The following is a 15750-nucleotide window of genomic DNA, read 5'->3' as shown; positions in this document are numbered from 1 at the left end:
ATAAAGTGGGCGTGGTTATGGTCAGATTTCGCCCATTTTTTATACCAAGAAAAAGTGAGCTCAGGTAAGTACGTGGGCTAAGTTTAGTAAAGATATATCGGATTTTGCTCAAGTTATTGTGTTAATGGCCGAGCGGAAGGACAGACGGTGGACTGTGTATAAAAACTGGGCGTGGCTTCCACCGATTTCGCCCATTTTCACAGAGAACAGTAACCGTCATAGAATCTATGCTCTTACCAAATTTGAGAAGGATTGGTAAATTTTTGTTCGACTTATGGCAATAAAAGTATTCTAGACAAACTAAATGAAAATGGGCGGAGCCACGCCCATTTTGAAATTTTCTTTTATTTTTGTATTTTGTTGCATCATATCATTACTGGAGTTGAATTTTGACTTAATTTACTTATATACAGTAAAGATATTAAATTTTTTGTTAAAATTTGAATTAAAAAAATTTTTTTTTAAAAAGTGGGCGTGTTCTTCATCCAATTTTGCTAATTTTTATTTAGCACATATAGAGTAATAGTAGTAACGTTCCTGCCAAATTTCATCATGATATCTTCAACGACTGCCAAATTACAGCTTGCAAAACTTTTAAATTACCTTCTTGTAAAAGTGGGCGGTGCCACGCCCATTGTCCAAAATCTTACTAATTTTCTATTCTGCGTCATAACGTCAACCCATCTACCAAGTTTCGTCGCTTTATCTGTCTTTTGTAATGAGTTATCGCACTTTTTCGGTTTTTCGAAATTTTCGATATCGAAAAAGTGGGCGTGGTTATAGTCCGATATCGTTCATTTTAAATAGCGATCTGAGATGAGTGCTCAGGAACCTACATACCAAATTTCATCAAGATACCTCAAAATTTACTCAAGTTATCGTGTTAACGGACGGACGGACGAACGGACGGACGGACGGACATGGCTCAATCAAATTTTTTTTCGATCCTGATTATTTTGATATATGGAAGTCTATATCTATCTCGATTCCTTTATATATGTACAACCAACCGTTATCCAATCAAACTTAATATACTCTGTGAGCTCTGCTCAACTGAGTATAATAAGCAAAAACAAGTAAGGAAGGCTAAGTTCGGGTGTAACCGAACATTACATACTCAGTTGAGAGCTATGGAGACAAGATAAGGAAAATCACCATGTAGGAAAATGAACCTAGGGTAACCCTGGAATGTGGTTGTATGACATGTGTATAAAATGGAAGGTATTAAAGAGTATTTTAAGAGAGAGTAGGCCATAGTTCTATGGATGGACGCCATTTAGGGATATCGCCATAAAGGTGGACCAGGGCTGACTCTAGAATGTGTTTGTACGATATGGGTATCAAATGAAAGGTGATAATGAGTACTTTAAAAGGAAATGGGCTTTAGTTCTATAGGTGAACGCCTTTTCGAGAAATCGCCATAAAGGTGGACCAGGGGTGACTCTAGAATATGTTTGTACGATATGGGTATCAAATGAAAGCTGTTAATGAATATTTTGAAAAGCAGTGATCCTTAGTTCCATAGGTGGACGCCGTTTCGAGATATCGCCATAAAGGGGTGTCTCTAGTTGTACGATATGGGAATCAAATGAAAGGTGTTACTGAGAATTTTAAGAGGGAGTGGGCATTAGGTCTATAGGTGCACGCCTTTTCGAAATGTCGCCATTAGGGTGGGCCAGGGGTGACTCTAGAATGTGTTTGTATGATATGGGTATCAAATGAAAGATGGTAATGAGTATTTTAAAAGGGAGTAATCCTTAGTTCTATAGGTGGACGCCTTTTTGAGATATCGCCATAAAGGTGGACCAATGGTGACTCTAGAATGTTTGTACGATATGGGTATCAAACGAAAGGTGCTACTGAGCATTTTAAGAGGAAGTGGGCATGAGGTCTATAGGTGGACGCCTTTTCGAGGTATCGTCATTAGGGTGGGCCAGGGGTGACTCTAGAATGTGTTTGTACGATATGGGTATCAAACGAAAGGTGTTACTGATCATTTTAAGATGGAGTCGGCATTAGGTCTATAGGTGGACGCCTTTTCGAGATATCGCCATTAGGGTGGGAAAGGGGTGACTCTAGAATGTTTTTGTACGATATGGGTATCAAATGAAAGGTGGTAATGAGTATTTTAAAAGGGAGTAATCCTTAGTTCTATAGGTGGACGCCTTTTCGAGATATCGCCATAAACGTGGACCAAGGGTGACTCTAGAATGTTTGTACGATATGGATATCAAACGAAAGGTGTTACTGAGCATTTTAAGAGGGAGTGGGCATTAGGTCTATAGGTGGACGCCTTTTCGAGATATCGCCATTAGGGTGGGCCAGGGGTGACTCTAGAATGTTTGTACGATATGGGTATCAAACGAAAGGTGTTACTGAGCATTTTAAGAGGGAGTGGGCATTAGGTCTATAGGTGGACGCCTTTTCGAGATATCGCCATTAGGGTGGGCCAGGGTGACTCTAGAATGTGTTTGTACGATATGGGTATCAAATAAAAGGTGGTAATGAGTATTTTAAAAGGGAGTAATCCTTAGTTCTATAGGTGGACGCCTTTTCGAGATATCGCCATAAAGGTGGACCAAGGGTGACTCTACAATGTTTGTACGATATGGGTATCAAACGAAAGGTGTTACTGAGCATTTTAAGAGGGAGTGGGCATTAGGTCTATATGTGGACGCCTTTTCGAGATATCGCCATTAGGGTGGGCCAGGGGTGACTCTAGAATGTTTGTACGATATGGGTATCAAACGAAAGGTGTTACTGAGCATTTTAAGAGGGAGTGGGCATTAGGTCTATAGGTGGACGCCTTTTCGAGATATCGCCATTAGGGTGGGCCAGGGGTGACTCTAGAATGTTTGTACGATATGGGTATCAAACGAAAGGTGTTACTGAGCATTTTAAGAGGGAGTGGACATTAGGTATATAGGTGGTCGCCTTTTCGAGATATCGCCATTAGGGTGGGCCAGGGGTGACTCTAGAATGTTTGTACGATATGGGTATCAAACGAAAGGTATTACTGAGCATTTTAAGAGGGAGTGGGCATTAGGTCTATAGGTGGACGCCTTTTCGAGATATCGCCATTAGGGTGGGCCAGGGTGATTCTAGAATGTGTTTGTACGATATGGATATCAAATTAAAAGTATTAAAGCGGGTTTTAAAAGCGAGTGGCCCTTAGATGTATATGTGAAGGCATTCTCGCGATATCGACGAAAATGTGGACCAGGTGATCCAGAAAATCATCTGTCGGGTACTGCTAATTTATTTATATATGCAATACCACTAACAGTATTCCTGCCAAGATTCCAAGGGCTTTTGTTTCCGCCCTGCAGAACTTTTTCATTTTCTTTTACTTAATATGGTAGGTGTCACACCCATTTTGCAAAGCTTTTTTCTAAAGTTATATTTTGCATCATAAACTAATCCAATTACCATGTTTCATCCCTTTTTTCGTATTTGGTATACAATTATGGCATTTTTTTCATTTTTCGTAACTCTCGATATCGGCCATTTTTACACCAATACCACTTTGAGCCCCGCGTGCGTCACCGGTGGACATTTATATTTTAACGAGTTGGGAAAATGTGACCACCCGTGGGCATTGGTGGATTTACATTATGGGACATCGTGACCACCGGTGGCCACAAAAAAAAAAACAAGAAACAAACAACAAAAATACATTTGGTTTTTCAAAAATAAATATCACAAAGTCACCTCAATTGCAAAAAATCAATAAAACTAAGTAAAAGAATTTTGGTCCCAGCTTGTCAACTAAAGCACAACTCTTCGTCAGCACGTGGTCCACCGGTGCAGAAAAAAAAATTACCATGGGTGGACACGCGGGGCTCAAAGTGATACAAAGTTAGTTCAGATAAATACGTGAACTGAGTTTAGTAAAGATATATCGGTAGGACTGACGGTCGACTGTGTATAAAAACTGGGCGTGGCTTCAACCGGCTTCACCCTTTTTCACGCAAAACAGTTATCGTCCTAGAATCTAAGCCCCTACCAAATTTCACAAAGATTGGTAAATTTTTGTTCGACTTATGGCATTAAAAGTATTCTTGACAAATTAAATGAAAAAGGGCGAAGCCACGCCCATTTTGAAATTTTCTTTTATTTTGGTATTTGTTGTACCATATCATTACTGGAGTCGAATTTTGACATAATTTACTTATATACTGTAAAGATATTAAATTTTTTGTTAATATTTGACTTTAGAAACTTTTTTTTAAGTGGGCATGGTCGCTCTCCGATTTTGCTAATTTTTATTAAGCATATATATAGTAATAGGAGTACCGTTCCTTCCAAATTTCACCATGATATTTTCAACGACTGCCAAATTACAGCTTGCAAAACTTTTAAATTACCTTCTTGTAAAAGTGGGCGGTGCCACGCCCATTGTCCAAAATCTTACTAGTTTTCTATTCTGCGTCATAACTTCAACCCATCTACCAAGTTTCATCGCTTTAACCGCCTTTGGCAATGAATTATCGCATTTTTTCGGTTTTTCGAAATTTTCGATATCGAAAAAGTGGGCGTGGTTATAGTCCGATATCGTTCTTTTTAAATAGCGATCTGAGATGAGTGCTCAGGAACCTACATACCAAATTTCATCAAGATACCTCAAAATTTACTCAAGTTATCGTGTTAACGGACGGACGGACGGACGGACGGACGGACGGACGGACATGGCTCAATCAAATTTTTTTTCGATCCTGATTATTTTGATATATGGAAGTCTATATCTATCTCGATTCCTTTATATATGTACAACCAACCGTTATCCAATCAAACTTAATATACTCTGTGAGCTCTGCTCAACTGAGTATAAAAAATTTACGAAATCTTTGATTGTAACTTGTAATTTTTGAATTTCCCCTTTCATTGGTTTTCTCTGTGTTTCATTTTCCCATTGTGCCAACGCGGCTATTCAACGATGCAGCGGTATATTGGGCGCCTAAAAGTATGCATGAGAGGCCCCTGGCAAGCATCCACCCGATTCAAGCGGGATTCATTGGTGCCGTATGTCGTATCGCTGTAGTCGTATCCCTAACGTAGTCAGCTGTTTATCGTTACGACGGTAAACCAAAAACCAATTGGTTGGCTACGATACGGTTACGACTTTAGCGGTACCAATAATCGATTGCATTGATTCCCATAAGGTTGGTTGAATCAGCTGTTATAAGGCTACCGATACGGTTACCGATAAAGCACCAATGTTGCAGCTTCATTCTTACCTCTAAGCTTTTTGTCGCCATACTTGTTATGCCGCAATATATTATGGCCCACCCTGTGCTTACATACAATCCTCTTCGTTAAAAGTATGCAAAAAGCTGTCTCTACCGATAGTAATGCGCCTAAAGGTAGGCTAGCTCATTTCTAGAAATATGTTTTTCAACTTAATTTCCGGACTATCTAATGAAAGCTGCGTAATTGTTGCACTTTGATTCACTGCATCCTGTAGCGGATTGGAGCTGAGTGCTCTATAAATCCTATACACAGCTTACACGGCCACACTTGGTATGCATATTTACAGCAATTTTTTGCTTAATAGGTAAAGGCAGAATGCACATCAAAATTTTGAGAAGCTCGTAAGTGATATGAGAGATAAAAGATGAAGGCCATTTAAAATAATTGATTAAAATTGACATGAAACCTATAGTTCCTCATAAGATAACTATGCTATTCATCGATGCCACCAAAGGCTGAAAAACCTATGAAAGAGGGTGGAGAACTTTCGGGACATAAATCATCATTTTGGTTTCCTATCGAAAAATAGACGTCAAACTTTGACGTGGCATTTTATTTTAGCAGCCACCCCGCATATAGGTGAGCTGTGGGAGGCCAGAGTGAAAAGCTTACAAAGCACTTCTTATAGCTTGCCTTACTGCCCATTGAGTTATCACCAAATGAGCCAACGGACCTTGAGCCATTTCCTGACCGGCAGATATCTTATGACTCCATCCGAACTCGACGTACACGAGAGTCCTGACTACATGATTAACAGGTGGCGCATGAGCTCAAAACACGTTATTTCACCTTCTGCAGGCAATGGAAAACCGAATAGCTTTCCGAACTTCAAACACGAGTGGAGTGAAAACATTTCAATTTAAATTTTCAGATGCGCTATCTTGTTTACATTACAACAACTTGTCGCCTAAAAAATTTTGGCTCGATAGGGCTCATAGGGTCTTCTAGGAGAGCGAGAAATTTCGAAAGCGAGCTGCTGATAGATGTCATGTAGACATATATATGCCCATACGGTTTACGAGATTAGGTTTATATCGGACTACCATCGCAAGAAAGGACATGCGTTCATTTTGGACTCCTAGAAAAGCTCGCTATGAGCGTAAACGTTCCGATTTATGGCTCATATCTGCCTCTAGATGCTAGCTGGGTATTAAGTTAGAATAGGTGAACCTTTTGCATTACCTTGTTTTGACTGAACTCATCCTCCCAGCAGTCTACTAATAGGTTGTTTTGTCATCTTGAATAGAGTTTCAGTCCCTTTTAACTGCTTTTTGGGATATTTTGTAATGATTCATTAATATCATAGTTTAACTTTATCAGCCATTAAAGGTGCAGTAAATTACGTTGAGTCTTTTTTCTAAAGGGTTAATTTTATCGAACATTTTAGCATTATGGGTGAGCGCTGGCTCCAGCTTTAGACAGCTTTCTGAGCTAAAAACTATCTACGTCATGCTTGCGAAACCCCTGCTCCGCCTTCCATCGCGCAGCCATCCCTACCCGCTAAAGAGCAGCAACTGCTGAAAAGTAAACACGCAATACTTCTTTCCTCCGTTGCCATACTAACGCAGTTGGTGGCTGCGCAGTTCAGCTGCAGCTGCCCGCTATCGCACCGCTTTCAACCGCCACCAAGATGAAATTTTTCTTGATACCCAATTGATACAATTAACGTTGGCCGCCCACTACAGCGGCGATGCTTGCCTCTTGTCATCATGATACCCTCCGATTCTACGACCGAGCGCTCATTACGCTACCACACTGGCTTCGAAACGGTTCTTCCTGTTGTTCGCCCCATTTGTTAGTCTTCGCTCACGATCACTCACTCATCTGTTAGGGTTTGGATAACTTTCGACACCTTCCGCTCTAAACTCTTTTGTCTGTCGGATATTTTCTAGTTAGGCAGACAGCTATCTCGTTCTTAAACTTTTTTCCCAATGCAATATCCAGACCAATTCTAAACATTCTCGCGGAATTTTGTTCTCGCGGACTTTTTTATTCCCGCGGAAAAATTCCTCCAACTCTTTTCTCCTAGAGAGAAGAATAATTGGGGAATAGGAATTTCGAATTTTCGAAGTCAGCTGTTTTGTCAATTGAAATTTCGTTGCGCGTTTCTTATTTTGTTTAAAAAATTGTAGTTTAATTATTGTTGCCAATTTTTTCAAAATTAAGAAATAAGGTATAAACAATGCACATTATTGCATTTCATGTGGTATTCATTGAAATGAGTAATGAATTTGTGCCACAGCAACATCAACAGAGGAGCATAAGAAGAAGACCGGCGGGATAACACAAATCCGCCGGAGTTGTCTGCATTCATTCTGCAAAGCAATTTTCTGGCGGCCAAGTCGAGTTGAGTTCGCCTTTCGCCATATGCCAAAATCTGTTTAAGCCTTCTTAAAAAATCCTTGCGCAATTTCTGGACGGCTGCATCAAATATGCGAAGAGCTCTTCCGTTGCTTATGATATAATTTTCGACTTAAAGTAAAGAATATTGTGGTTGTTGTTGTTGTAATAACAGTGAGAATATTGTGGTAGAATGTAAATACATATTTTTGCACAAATTTGTACAAATAAGTGTTCTTTCTTAAAAGAACGAATTTCCTTTGACTATTTTGATGCATTCCCTTTAATATAACTAGTGAAAAAACTCCTATGAAATGGCAGAGAAATCTCCCTCTCCCTCACATTCATAATACCTACTTTTCTCCCATAACCGGTTTCCGCTTTTTCGAACATTGTTCAGAATACGAGGAAAGGGAGAAGTGAAAAAACTCACAAGGAATTTTTATTTGGAATACGAGGAATGGGAGAAGGGAAAAAACTCGCACGGAATTTTCGTTTAGAATTGGGCTGATCATCTTTGAATCCAAGAGTTTTAACTCCGTTGGGTACTTTGAGTCGTGATACTTTATGTGCTGGAGGAGCAGACTAAGCATATTGACTGCATCGATGGTGGATTTTCCTTTTTTGGAACCTACCTTTTCAATATTCCTTTCGAGACGATAAAAATAACCCTTTCTAGAAAATTACCCTCGGATTCGAACAGACATATGGGCTTATTACAGGACCGCTATTTAGTAAACTTGCCAAACTATCTAAAACAGTAGATCCGGACAGGATTGCCATACCGATGCTTAAGAATTTGGCTATCTGGCGCTCGTCTTCAATCTGTCTCTGTCCAATTTTGTCGTCCCTGAAAATTTAAAATGACAAGGGTGGTACCGCCAATATAGCCTAATGAACTAGTTTACCTAGGAGATTCACATCGTCCAATATCTCTATCGCTAGTAGCTAAAGCACTTGGAGCCATCCTGCTCCCTTATTCCACCGCAAACCTGCAACTTGCAGTATTCGAGGCACAAGACTTATCAAAAACTTTTGAATTATACTGTTTTCTCGCCTCGCAAAATCTGACACTATAACCGAACACATCCCCAGAGGCCTTATTTACAATATTGACAAATTTTTTGAAAAATGTCAAACATATTGGACATCCATCTCGATGTCATTACGCCACCGACTGCCTCATATTCAAAAATATTGGTTGTCGCGTTCGATCAAACCCTAAACTTTGGCGTGCTTGCAGCCGCAGTTTTGCCTTAAGTCCAAAGATATAGAAACACTCATAAACACACAAAAAGCAATTGGGTTTCCGTTGGTATGCTACGCGCGCATAATATGATCGCCGAGTCAAAGAGAAACATACTGGAAGTAGCTGTAGACCGGTAAATCACCATCTTCAGCACCGCTTCCCAGAAACTATATAAATCTTCTTTATTTATTTATTTTATTTATTTATTTATTTATTATTTAAAGTCGACGACAAACTATGGTCGACTGCATAATATAAAAGATATATAAATATACAACTCAAAAGATAAAATTTAAGATATATCGCAATGCATGTCATGGGAATCCGGCAGTGCTAAGAGTAGTGTAATGAGGATACGCCATCACAAGGCATAAAAAAGTAACATGACCTGTGTTGTTGGAATGCACCGGATTCCAATCAGCTCGATGCCTGACCCATAAGATTATACTGCCGGAATGCATACGATTCCTGTCAGTGACTCATGAAAAAGCATGTTTTTTACGTTGTTGGAATGCACCAGATTCCAATCAACACAGTACAGTCTTGCTCCTTCTTAATGATACATGTTGATAAATGTTCCTCCATCCTTAAGCGAAATAGTTCCCGTTTTTTATCGAAGGAATAAAATTCCGGCAAATTAAATTAGCTTGTATCTCTTAAATTAGATAGGCAAGTATTGCATTACGTATAGTGGCAAAAGTACATTCAAGACTGATGCAGCTATACAAGTCATTGTAGTGCGCGCACCAGATAAGAAGAGGATTATTTTTAGCAAAGTTTCGTCGACAAAGGGGTAAATAGAAAGGAACGTAGTGTCTGGATACTCTAGGGGGAACCGCAAAAAACAAGCGGCTGAGGAGGTCCGCGGAATCAATTTCTCCAATAATGAGCTTATGGATGAACAATACCCCCAGTAATATTCTCCGATTTTCCAGAGTGGGTAAGTTAATAAGAAGAAGTCTACTTCTGTATGGAGGAAGGTGGAGACTTGAGTCCCAATTAAGGCCGCGCAATGCAAATAGCAAAAATTGCTTTTGAACTGACTCAAGACGCTTTATATGCTTTTGAGAAACAGGGGACCAAACGCATGAGCAATACTCGAGTATTGGACGAACCAGCGATGTGTAAAGAACCTTAGTGAGGTACGGATCATCGAACTCTTTAGCCCATCTTTTAACAAATCCAAGTAAACCCAACGCTTTGTTGGCTATAGATGAAATATGCATGTTAAAATTCAATTTCGGATCAAAAAGGACACCTAGATCATTTGCAATAGATATACGCTCCAAAGGCGTACCATCTATTACATAAGATTTCAATGCTGGCTTCACTCGGTGAAATGTCATATGCTTACATTTAGAGCAATTTAAAGCTAGTAAATTTGTTGTGCACCAACATTGGAACGAGTCCAAGTCGGCCTGAAGAAGATCCAAGGAACTCAAATCGGTAGGACAGTAAGTGTAGCAAAGTTTTACATCATCCGCATACATTATAGTATGGGAATATAATATTGTCTGTGGCAAGTCATTAATGAAAAGGGCAAAGAGCAAAGGGCCTAGATGACTTCCCTGGGGTACGCCGGAGGAAACTCCGAACGATTCCGACAGATTGCACTTGAACAGGACTTTTTGGGTCCGGTTAGAAAGATAGCTTTTCAGCCACATTAATAGGTGAAACGGAAAGCCCAGTAAATCAAGCTTATGAATAAGCAACTCGTGGTTGACGGTATCAAATGCTTTGCTGAAGTCCGTGTAGATGACATCCGTTTGCTTGTTCACTAAAAATCCTTCCATAACTATAGAGGTGAATACAAGCAAATTTGTAGTGGTAGACCTTTGACGAATAAAACCGTGTTGACATGGAGATAAAAGACTAGAACACTGATATTGCATTTGATTGGTGACAATCTGTTCAAAGACTTTAGGAATGACTGAAAGTTTAGCAATACCCCTGTAGTTTTCAACTTTTGACCTACTACCTTTTTTATGCAGGGGTATAATAAAAGACTGTTTCCAAAGTGCCGGGAATGACGCAGATCCCAGAGATAGCTCAAATATTTTTAAAATAGGCTCATACATGTTTTCGGCGCAGTACCTAAGCACGCAAATAGGAACACCGTCCGGTCCAGGAGAAAAGGTGGGCTTCAAAGATTGAAGACTCTGAAGAACAATGTTACCATCAATAGCAGGATTCCTAATGTAATTCGAGCTATCTAAGCGATAGGGATATTGACCAGAATGAAAACCACTGGATGAATACGTGGACTTAAAGAACTCAGAAAATAGTTCAGCAACTTTGTCATCAGTGCAAGCTTTTTTACCTCCAAAGGTTAATGAGGAAGGATACCCAGAAGTTTTCCGCTTTGAATTTACGAAACTGTAAAACTTTTTTGGATTTCTAAAAAATTGGGCTTTACAACAACTCAAGTAATTTTTATAACAAAGCTGATTAAGACGGTGAATTTTAGAACGAGCTATTAAATATTTAGAGAGGTCTGCAGATGCTTCAGATTTCTTGAACCTCTTATAAAGCCTAGATTTGATGTTATTAAGTCTGATAAGTTGCCTTGAAAACCAAGGGGCTTATTCGAACAAAGGGTATAGCGAGTAGGAATGCAGGTATCAAAGAAGCTATCAAGTGTACTGTAAAATATAGACATAGCCGAATCGACATCAGTGCAAGCATAGAGATCCGACCAATCATGGGAAGCCAACAGATCATTGAGCATAATGAAATTCGCTTTGTAGAAGCATCTAGATCGGGGACGAGACTCTACTTGAATCCTACGGGGTAGGCTGATATCAAGTGATATCTCTAGCGTAGGGTGAAGAGGGTCTTCTGGAAGGGATAAAGGTGGTATTTGCGTAAGGGCAGTACCCACCGAGCCATCCACAAATACTAAATCCAGCATTTTATTTCCACTATTTGGAACATTGTTAATCTGTAAAAGAGATGAGTCTAACAAGCAATTGAGAAACTCATGTTGAGCAGTGGGAGTTAAAAAGTTTGAATCACTTATATTAACCCAACTAACTGTTGGCAAGTTAAAGTCACCAACAACAACAAGTCGATCGTTATCTCCCAACTGCGAATGCAAATCACAGATGGCCGAGCTATGACTAGCATAAACATCCATATCCGAACGAGGTGGTATATACGAACAGCAAACAATTACGTTATAGCTACCGAATGAAAGCCTAACTGCTATGAATTCGATATGAGAGATATTGTCCAGCGAAATCAACTCAGACGATAGGTTAGATTCAACAGCAATAAGGACACCTCCCGCTCTAGAGATGCGGTCACGCCGATAAACAGCATATTTATTTGAAAAAACCTCAGAATTGTAATTATCAGGCTTTAGCCAGGTCTCCGTAAAAGCTACAACTTGTGCAGAAAAGTTGAAAGAATTAAGGAAGAATGGAACAAATTTTGATCGTAAACCACGAACATTTTGATAATTAATGAGAAGACGGGACAGATCAGCAATTACCTTTGTGTTGTTATTACTGTGTTCGTCATACCGTTTTTTGGCTGTAATAAAACAGGTTCGGCCCTCGCCTTTCTCGTGAAAAAGTGAACCACAGTATGCTTGGGCCAAAAAGAGGAATCAAGTACCTTATCGAAGTATTCATCTGAAAGGGATATTTTAAATGAGGAGATGTCTCTCTCATATTTGAAGTTAAATTTATACACATTGATGTTACTAGTGGGTGCAACACCAAGTTTAGAGCAAACGTAATGAGCAATGTCATTTTCGGTAAGCGAGGCGTGTAATCGGGACACAAATACAGCCCTACGAGGTGGCATGGCAGTCACCTGCAAAGGAGTAGCGGATAGCGCACCAGAGAGCTGGGAAGGTGCGGCCGTTATAGCGTTGGTTATCGAGCCCGTACTATTTTTTTCAGGTACACTTGTATCGCTAGCAACAACCCCAGTATCGGTAACTGTTATTGTTGGAGCTAAAGATACCGGTGGAGGTGTAGGATGAATTGGGGAGTCCAGCAAAATCAACATTGGTGACGTAGAACAAACAGCCGCAAAAGTACCACTATTAGTTCGTGCATCGTTTAATTTGCCATAGATCGTCTCACTGGAAGTCTCGACACAACCTTGTGTAGATTCTTGTGGAGATTCCTGAGCTGCATTGTTCATAACGTCTTTGGTTAGCCTGTTCGTATTAGTCAACGCGGTTGAAGCGACATTCGTAGGAGGACAGCTTTGCCCCTGACTCGAAGACAAGTTGGAGTCATTGTTGGGCATACATTTCTTTCGTTTTGGGGATTCAGATATCACTTTCAATTTTTTAAAGTGAGCCTCCATCGTTTTGAATCTTTCGTTAAGGTCACGAAACCCAATAAAAATGTTGTTGAACTCTTTCTGAGTTTGCCTCATAAAAGCTCGCATGTCACTTTCTACGGAATGACAATCATGACATGTCCAGTTCAGTCCAATTTTGCTGGATATTAGGTCAACCACCCGACCACCTATTTGAGAGAAACCGGCACAGATAACATGAGCCATATTATCACAGAGCCAACAACAAACATAAGTATCACCACGGGAAATTTTCTTTTGATTGGTGCACTTCTTGACACAGCAATCCAACATAATTGCAAAGTTAAACAAACCCAAAAGAAAAATAGGCAAAAGAAACTATAAGTATAAGATAAATTGAACAGCTGTTCAAAAATTATGGGCAAGAGTTATTTTGGAGCACTGGATGCAAATCGCAAGACAGCTAGCAGCGAACACAACACAAAGCAAAAAGGGCACACAATGACTTGCTAATAGCAGCTACCAACAAAAAGGTATGCAGTTATCACAAATTTTCGTGAAAATCTATGATATATGAACACACAGACTGAATGTTTAAATTGCACAAAAAGCCACTATGTATATTGCACTGTGTAAAGATTTAATACGAAATTAAACTTATAAACTGTTTTCTATTATATGAATAAATATTTATAAAAGACAAAACTTGTTTACAAAGTAAAAAGAATAACAATTCGAAGAGCGATCAAAAACACGTCCACGCACGGCAAGGTTACCAGATTTACTTCTGCGTTAGCAATATTAAGAAATCCGGCACATAATAATTCAGTCGTATGAAGACAGGGAGCATGAAAAGGTCCTGAGAGACATACACAGAAAATTATCGGTGTAGGTTAGGTTAGGTAAGGTTGAGGTATCTGCCCGAGAGCACACTTAGGTTAGTATTATTAGGCCCGTTGTGGTACCACGAAAATACACCCTTACCTTTCCTCTCCGAACGAGGACCTGATAAAAGCTAACAGGTCCTTGACGTCATGCTCCACAACCTGGCTCAGATTATCTAGAAATAGAGCACCCAGAAAGCGCTGCTGTGCTGTGTGTTTCCTCGTCCTCATCCTCTTTACAACTACTGCAGCATCGACGATAAAGCGCTCCTAACCTTTCTGCAGGCCTACCTATAAGGCAGTGACCAGTTAGTGCCCCCACACGTGTGGAAATTATATCCCTACTTAGGTTGTACACGTGATGGGATCTTTTAGGATCCCATTTACGCTAGGCTTCCTTCGATGTTCGACACCCCGGTGTTTCTGGCCATCTTTCGTCGGCTTGACGGTGCATGTGCATGGTGGGGCATACCTAAGGGTTCTTGACCGAGAAGCTTCTGCCTGGTTATACCCTGAATAGCGAGTTCATCTGCAATGCAGTTTCGCCCAGTTTCCCTACGTCCAGGGACCCCTGTGAGGTATACACGGTTCTGTTGGCCATCTCTTGAAGAAATCGGCGACAGTTTAGTGCTAGTTCAGAATTGAACGAGTAGGAACCAATAGATTTTATGGCAGATTGGCTGTCGCTGAAAATAAAAATGTCTTTGCCTACAGTGTGTGTCCCTATCCTCGCTGCGACTTCCATTATGGCTGAGACGTCTTCCTGGAATATACTGCAGTGGTCGGGTAGTCTGAAAGAGAGTTGGACGTCAAGGCTCCTTGAGTATATTCCACCTCCAACTCTACCGTTTAGCTTGGAGCCGTGCGTATATATGGAAATAAAAAAATTAAAAAAATGATCGGCTTACTGGGCCAAAAATTATCTGGTCAACCCCGTTTCTAAAGACAAATCCCGTGAACTCGCTGTTGTAGAAAGCAACCTCCCCAGGGAGACGCGCGTCCGTCTGCAATAACTTCAATGGTAATATTGCAATTACAGAATCAACCCTGACATACCCAACGTATGTGCTGCTTGTATCGTGCTCTCACATGACACCAAATATTTTTTAATTGCAGTGCAGGGCCAACGGATCTAACATCTTTAACCCTCTAGTCCAAACCTGTTTCCTCGAACTCCCGTTAAGGGATTTTGATGACAGATTGTGAGTTTTCGCACTTTTTGGATGGGGCGAAACACTGCTATAGCAAAAAAAGAAAACAACTGGACCGCTTTGCAAAACCCCTGTCAGGCAAATCTGACTTTAGTAATATCACCAAAGTCTAGATTTTTGGAAATATCCCCTCTGCCCCCTTATAACAATAGTCATGAAGGTGTATATTTGATGTCGATACATTTATACCGGATTGATTGAAAGCTATCTCAAAGCTCAGCAGAGTGAACCAATATAAGCCTCATACAACTCGGTTCTCAAGCAACTTGCTAATTTTTCAACCCGCCGGTGAAAAGTCCAACACATCTTCAGTCGTCAGGACATCATTTATGATACACATAAATCATTCTTCTACATATCATCGATAGCAACTATGTTGCAGTCTTTTTCTTATTCGCTGGCCAAAAGTAGTTGGTTGTGGCATTGAAGACCGTTACAATATTTCTAGAAACTATTTTCAAAATCGCCATTTTGGTTTTATTATTCACAGCATACTTTTTGGCGCATAGAAACTCAAACAAAAAACAACTAAAACTAA

Source organism: Eurosta solidaginis, chromosome 5 (genome assembly GCF_040869045.1).
Source record: "Eurosta solidaginis isolate ZX-2024a chromosome 5, ASM4086904v1, whole genome shotgun sequence".
In the NCBI taxonomy this organism is placed as follows: Eukaryota; Metazoa; Arthropoda; class Insecta; order Diptera; family Tephritidae; genus Eurosta; species Eurosta solidaginis.
Note: the sequence above shows the minus strand (reverse complement) of the source record.